Source organism: Amblyraja radiata, assembly GCF_010909765.2.
Source record: "Amblyraja radiata isolate CabotCenter1 chromosome 43 unlocalized genomic scaffold, sAmbRad1.1.pri SUPER_43_unloc_4, whole genome shotgun sequence".
Taxonomy (NCBI): Eukaryota; Metazoa; Chordata; class Chondrichthyes; order Rajiformes; family Rajidae; genus Amblyraja; species Amblyraja radiata.
Window position 1 is genome coordinate 337,392 of NW_022630092.1, and position 7,172 is coordinate 344,563.

Below are 7,172 nucleotides of genomic sequence, written 5' to 3' on the forward strand. Positions count from 1 at the left end.
CTGTCGTTATCCAGCGACTGATCAAACAGAGCAGACCAGGAAAACATAATCCAGTCGTGGCTTACCCACCAGAACCACGGTTATGTGCCATGACTCACCTACTATCCTACATAGACACAACCAAAATATACGAGGGAGATGAAAAGCCTTGTGGGTCAGTCACAAAAACCTTATGGTCGGGTGACGAGCCAAACCATTGCGAGATGGCTCAAGCAGGTGCTAGAAACTGCTGGGATAAACACTAACATGTACAAATTGTATTCCACCAGGACAGCATCCATGTCGACGGCTAAAGAATGGACATGCCTATAGACCACATCCTGGCTACAGCAGGATGGTGGGGGGGAAAAGTGGTTTAAATGTGTTTTGAAGGGGTTAGATGAGTTTGAAGGTTAGATGTGTTCAGATGTGTTTAAATTTGTTTAGAGGGGGTTGGAGGTGTATAGAGAATTTTAGACAGGGTTAGAGGGGTTGAACGGGATCTAGACGTGTTCAGATGGGGTGAGGGGTATTTAGCGGTGTTTAGAAGGGTTTCTAAAGGGTTTCGAGGGATTTACATGAGTTTCGAGGCGTTTAATGGTGTTTGGAGGGGTTTCGCGGGTTCTAGATGGGGTTTGGAGGGGTGTGTAGGGGTTTAGAGGGGTTCAGACGAGTCCCGAAGGTTTCAGATGGGTTTAGAGGGGTTCAGATATGTTCAAAAGGGGTTTAGAGGGGTTTAGAGGGGTTCAGATGTGTTTATAGGGATTCAGAAGTTGCAGGGGTGTTTAGAGGGGTTCAGATGGGTTCAGAGGGATTTAGAGGAGTTTATATGTGTTTAGATGGGTCCAGATGGGTGTTGATGTGTATAGAGGGGTTTAGTGGGTTCTGGTGTATTTTGAGTGGTTCAGAGGTGTTCGAAGGGGTTTAAATAGATTCAGGGGGGTCGTGACTTGTTTAGAGTGGTTTGGAGGGCTTTTGAGGGGTTTATTGAGCTTCAGATGTGTTCGGAGGGGGGTTAGAGCGTGTTTGGATAGGCTTGGAGAGGTTTAGGTGGGTTCAGATGGGTTCAGAAAGGTTTGTAGGGATTTAGAGGGGTTTAGAGGGGGGTTAGAGGGATATACAGTGGTGCAGAGGTGCTTAGAGGTGTTTAGAGGGGTTTGGATGTGCTTGGAGAGGTTTAGATGGGGTTAGTGGTTTAGATGGGTTTAGAGGGGTTTAGAGGAGTTTAGATGGGATGAGAAGTGTTCAGAGGTGTGTCGAGGAGTTTAGAGGGGTTTAGAGAGGTTTATAGAATTTTAGACGAGTGTAGAGGGGTTCAGAGTTGTTCGGAGACGTTTGGAGGGGGTTAGAGTGATTCAGAGGGGTTTAAAGGTGCTTAGATAGGCTTCGAAGTGTCCAGAGTAGTTTGGAGGTGATTAGAGGGGTTTAGATTGTGTTAGACAGGTATATAGGGGTTCAGAGTGGCTCAGAGGGGGTTGGAGCATTTGTAGCGGGTGACAGGTGCCAAGGGGTATTTAGAGGTGTTCATGGGAGTTTAGAAGGGGGTTTAGAATGGTTCAGAGGAGTTCAGAGGGGTTTTGACGGGTTTAGATTGGTAGATTGGTTCAAAGGGGTTCCGAGCCGATTAGAAGGGTGTAGAGTGGTTTAGATGGGTTCAGATGAGTTTAGAATGGTTTACAGGGGATCAGAGGAGTTTAGAGTAGTTCAGTGTTCAGGGATATTTAAATGGGTTTAAAGGCGTCCAGAGGTGTTTGGAGGGGTTCAGAGTAGTTTAGGGGAGTTTAGAGCGGTGTACAGTGTTTTAGAGGGGTGTGGAGGAGTATAGAGGAGTTCAGATGGATCCAGAGGGGTTTGAAGGGGTTTAATGTGAGTTCAATGGGGTTTAGAGGGAGTGGAAAGTGTTTAGAGGAGCTTCGGGGCGGTTTCGAAGGGGTTAGCTGGGGTTTAGAGGGGTTTAGAAGGGTCTGAGGGAGTTTCGAGGGGGCTGGATGCGTTTAGTGAGGTTTAGAAGGAATTCGAGGGGTTCACAGTGGTGCAGAAGGGTTCGGAGGCGTTCGGATGGGTTTAGAGGAGCTTAGACGTCTCTAGAGAGGTATAGAGTGGTTTAGAGGGGTTCAGAGAGGTTCAGAGGGATTCGGAGGGAATTACTTGTGTTTAGAGGGGTACAGAGGGGTTAAACGGTGTTGGAGGTGTTTGAAGATCTTTAGACAGGTTTAGAGGGATGTATAGGGCTTCAGAGGTGTGCAGGTGGCTTAGAGGGGTTTAGAGGGATTTAGAGGCGTACAGAGTATTTTAGAGGTGCTTACAGGGATTTAGATGAGTTTAGAGTGGTTTAAATGGATTTTGAGGGGCTAAGAGGGGTTTGGAGGTGTCCAGAGGAGTCCAGCGGAGTTTAGAGGGTTTTCGATGTGTTTACAGTGGTTTCAAGTGGTTTCGAGGGGTTTCGAGTTGTTTTGCGCGTTCAGAGGGTTCCTGATGGGTTAAGAGGGGTTTCAAGTGGTTTTGAGGGGCTTAGAGGGGTTCTGATGTGTTTAGAGGGGTTCTGAGGTGTTTAGAGGGGTTCTGAGGTGTTTAGAGGGGTTTAGATTGTGTTAGACAGGTATATAGGGGTTCAGAGTGGCTCAGAGGGGGTTGGAGCATTTGTAGCGGGTGACAGGTGCCAAGGGGTATTTAGAGGTGTTCATGGGAGTTTAGAAGGGGGTTTAGAATGGTTCAGAGGAGTTCAGAGGGGTTTTGACGGGTTTAGATTGGTAGATTGGTTCAAAGGGGTTCCGAGCCGATTAGAAGGGTGTAGAGTGGTTTAGATGGGTTCAGATGAGTTTAGAATGGTTTACAGGGGATCAGAGGAGTTTAGAGTAGTTCAGTGTTCAGGGATATTTAAATGGGTTTAAAGGCGTCCAGAGGTGTTTGGAGGGGTTCAGAGTAGTTTAGGGGAGTTTAGAGCGGTGTACAGTGTTTTAGAGGGGTGTGGAGGAGTATAGAGGAGTTCAGATGGATCCAGAGGGGTTTGAAGGGGTTTAATGTGAGTTCAATGGGGTTTAGAGGGAGTGGAAAGTATTTAGAGGAGCTTCGGGGCGGTTTCGAAGGGGTTAGCTGGGGTTTAGAGGGGTTTAGAAGGGTCTGAGGGAGTTTCGAGGGGGCTGGATGCGTTTAGTGAGGTTTAGAAGGAATTCGAGGGGTTCACAGTGGTGCAGAAGGGTTCGGAGGCGTTCGGATGGGTTTAGAGGAGCTTAGACGTCTCTAGAGAGGTATAGAGTGGTTTAGAGGGGTTCAGAGAGGTTCAGAGGGATTCGGAGGGAATTACTTGTGTTTAGAGGGGTACAGAGGGGTTAAACGGTGTTGGAGGTGTTTGAAGATCTTTAGACAGGTTTAGAGGGATGTATAGGGCTTCAGAGGTGTGCAGGTGGCTTAGAGGGGTTTAGAGGGATTTAGAGGCGTACAGAGTATTTTAGAGGTGCTTACAGGGATTTAGATGAGTTTAGAGTGGTTTAAATGGATTTTGAGGGGCTAAGAGGGGTTTGGAGGTGTCCAGAGGAGTCCAGCGGAGTTTAGAGGGTTTTCGATGTGTTTACAGTGGTTTCAAGTGGTTTCGAGGGGTTTCGAGTTGTTTTGCGCGTTCAGAGGGTTTCTGATGGGTTAAGAGGGGTTTCAAGTGGTGTTGAGGGGCTTAGAGGGGTTCTGATGTGTTTAGAGGGGTTCTGAGGTGTTTAGAGGGGTTCTGAGGTGTTTAGAGGGGTTTAGGTGTTTAGATGGGTTTAGTGGTTCAGAGGGTTTCGGAGCGTTTTAGAGGGGACTAGTAACTTGGACGTGATTTTACTTCGGAGTCACGTGAGTGACTACGTGAAGAACCCGCTCAGTGCGCAGGCGCGGCATTACGCCAGCAGTGCAACAGCGGCCGCAACGGGAGATAGGCTGTCCCGTTACAGGATGAACCGGACCGTCAGGTGAGTATCCTGAGGTCGGGGTTTCTTTTACAGGTGAGCCTTTTTTCTGCTTGTGTTGTTTACAGGCAGAGAAAAAGGCTCTGGAACAAAACAGTCCCCCGTTCAAGGAGGAACGTATTCCCGTCGGGAGGGAAGGGGGGCAGCAACAGGCGGTAGGAGCGGCCCGGTGTTCCGTAATTCCCCGACACCGTGCCGAGGCCAGCCCGCTAGCACCTGAGCAGCGGGCTGGATGCATAGCCACTCGAGAGGCATCCGGCAGGTGTTCCCGATTGGGACGGGACGTCTCTCCACCCGTTTGGTGGGAGAGAGAGCCACCTGAGCCGCTGGAGCGGTTCACGTCGCAGGTGCCTGCGAGACCCGCTGCTTGAGGGGCGCTCTCGCATCTACAAGGCAAAAGCTCCAGAAGAAGGCGGTAGGAACCGGGCGCACCGCTATTCCCATCACCGCGCCAAGCCCAGTCCCGATAGTACCTGAACTGCGTGCTGGATATCTAGCCATCCGAACAGGCATCCGGCCGGTGGCGTCCGATTCGTCGGACGGGGACATGTCTCTACCTAAAATGGAGGAGAGACAGCCGCCTGAGCTGCATCCAACAGCAATTGCAGCAGCTCCAGCGAGATGCGCAGAAAGAGCGCTCTCGCGAAAAGAAAAAACAAGTCTTTCGAAATCTGCCTCCGTCCAACTCCGCAAGAGGAGAAGGGGGGGGGGCAGCAACAGGCGGTAGGAGCGCTATCCGGGCGTTCCGCTATCCCCGACACCGAGCCGAGTCCAGCTCCGCTAATGTCTGATCAGCGGGCTGGAGGCAAAGCCAAACGGAAGAGCAACCGGCCGGTGGCATCCGACTCGTCGGACGGGGACGTCTCTCCACCCAGGAGGGGGGAGGGACAGCCGCCTGAGCCGCATGGAGCGGCTCTTGGAGCAGGTGCTCCAGCAAGGTGCACCCCGGGAGGGGAGACCTTGCAGAGGGAAGTCAGGCACTCCCTCTACAGTGTCTCCTGCAATGTCCATTGCATCCTCCTTTCCAGAGGATAGCTTTGGGGACCAGGACTGGGCTGGTCCAGAACAAGGGGTTATGGCTGAAGATTTCGGGAGTATGCAGGGGGTGCAGGAGCAGGAACAGCTGCTTGGTGCAGTGGGCCGCTACGTGTCAAAACCCCGTGCAGGGGAACCGCTAGAGGCCAAACTAGCGGCAAGTATCAATCACCTTTCCAACAGAGCTCTGCAGGGGCAGGTGATTAATGAAGCTTTAGATACTATACGGCGCCGGAGAACTGTGAACTTCTAAAAAGTACCAGCGGTGAACAGCCAAATCTGGGGACACATTGGGGCAACCATCCGGCACCACGAGCTAAAGCTGCAGCGGATACTCCGACTATTGACAGCAGGCATCACTTCGTTTGCTCGTTCTATAAACAACACCGAGATGACCACCAATCAACAGGATACACTCGCGTTGTTGTGTAACACGCAGTTTTAAATTAATAATCTGCGGAAAGAAATCATCAAACCTGCCATCAGTCCTCGATTTGCCGGGCTGTGTAAAAGACCAGCCGATAAGCCAGACAGGCTGCTCTTCGGGAAGGCAGGGTATAAAACTAGCAAACTGAAAACACACACCACCAAGTGGCAGCACCCAGCCGCATCCACCAGTAAACATCCGCCATTCAACACTGGTGAAAGCTCGGGGTCCGCTTACTTTCACCGTAAGTCTTTTTTAGACCAGGGCCCAGAGTGGACCCCATGGAAAATGCGCCAACCCCCAACAAACACGCCACATCAGACACCTCGCAAGCCGACCAAAGGGAATCAGAGGAAATACCCGTAACCATGGAGGTAGGTGGGTCTGGTTCCTATCACCTTTTGGGAGGTGGAGGCTTAATACTAACAGGATGTAGATTGCACCGGTTTGAAGCATAGTGGATATAAAATACAATTCATGTCAGAAAAAACGCCGCCAGTTCAACAATGGCCCCAAAGGGTATTTCTCCCTCCGTCAAAGAGAAACGCGAGGGACAAGCTGAACTGGTGAGACTTATCACAAAGGGGGTCATCGGAAAGACCAAACATGAACCTTTGTATCGAATATATTCACAAAAAAAAAAAAAAAAAAAAAAAAAGATGGTGGCTGTCGCATCATCATTGACTTAACATCACTAAACAAATTTGTTAAGTATATACATTTCAAAATGGAGACATAAGTTACTGCCAAACAACTGAATTCCAAAGGATATTCGACAAGTAGCAAGAGTAATTGGGAAAATGGTAGCAGCATTTCCGGTTACTCAATTCGGACCTTTGCACTATCAAAAAAATTACAGAGAGCAAAGGTACAGGCAATAAAACGACATACAGGTCACTATGATCGTGTCATGAACGTACCCACCGAAGCAATATCAGAGCTACAGTGGTGGGCAGAAAACGTTTGGCATAGTTTCAGCCCTATCTTTATCACTAACCCTACTTTAGTTACTGAAACAGATGCCTGTGCTCAAGGCTGGGGAGCGACTAACTCCATATCCAGCACAGGTGGTAGTTGGACTAACCTAGAGTCATCATTACTACTTACACTGGGCATTAACTATCTAGAGATGTTGGGCGCCTTTTATGGTTTAAAAGCATATGTATCTAATATGCAGCACTTGCATGTTCGGTTACAAATTGATAAATACTACGGTGATGGCTTATATTAACCACATGGGTGGCATAAAATCACTGTCATGCGACAAATTGGTCAACATGATTTGGCAATGGTGTGTCGAAAGACATATTTGGCTATCAGCTACTTACCTACCAGGTAAGCTAAACACCCATGCCATGAGAAAATTAAACGCCTGGGTTGCAAGTTTGAACAGACCTTACCTGGAACTGGGATTGTCCAAACAAACCATCACCATGTCGGCATCCCTTCGAACATCCACCAGAGGCAGTACTTAACCAGCATCAAAAAAGGGAGAAGTACTGCCAGGAAACAGGGACGACATACACAACAGCTACAGCCACCAACATACTGGAGTTCCTGGCCTATCTACACCACGATGTAGGGATCAGCTACAGTGCCATCAACAACCAGCGCCAGGACAACAGGCGATGGGATCCCATGCACTGGTGGTAAAACTGATGAAGGGCATTTACAATATCAAGCCCTAAGCCCAGGTATACCCATATTTGGGATATCAGTGTGGTACTGACATATCTCAGGGAATGGCCACCAGCCAGATCCCCCGGCCTCGAGCAAGCTACACTAAAGAC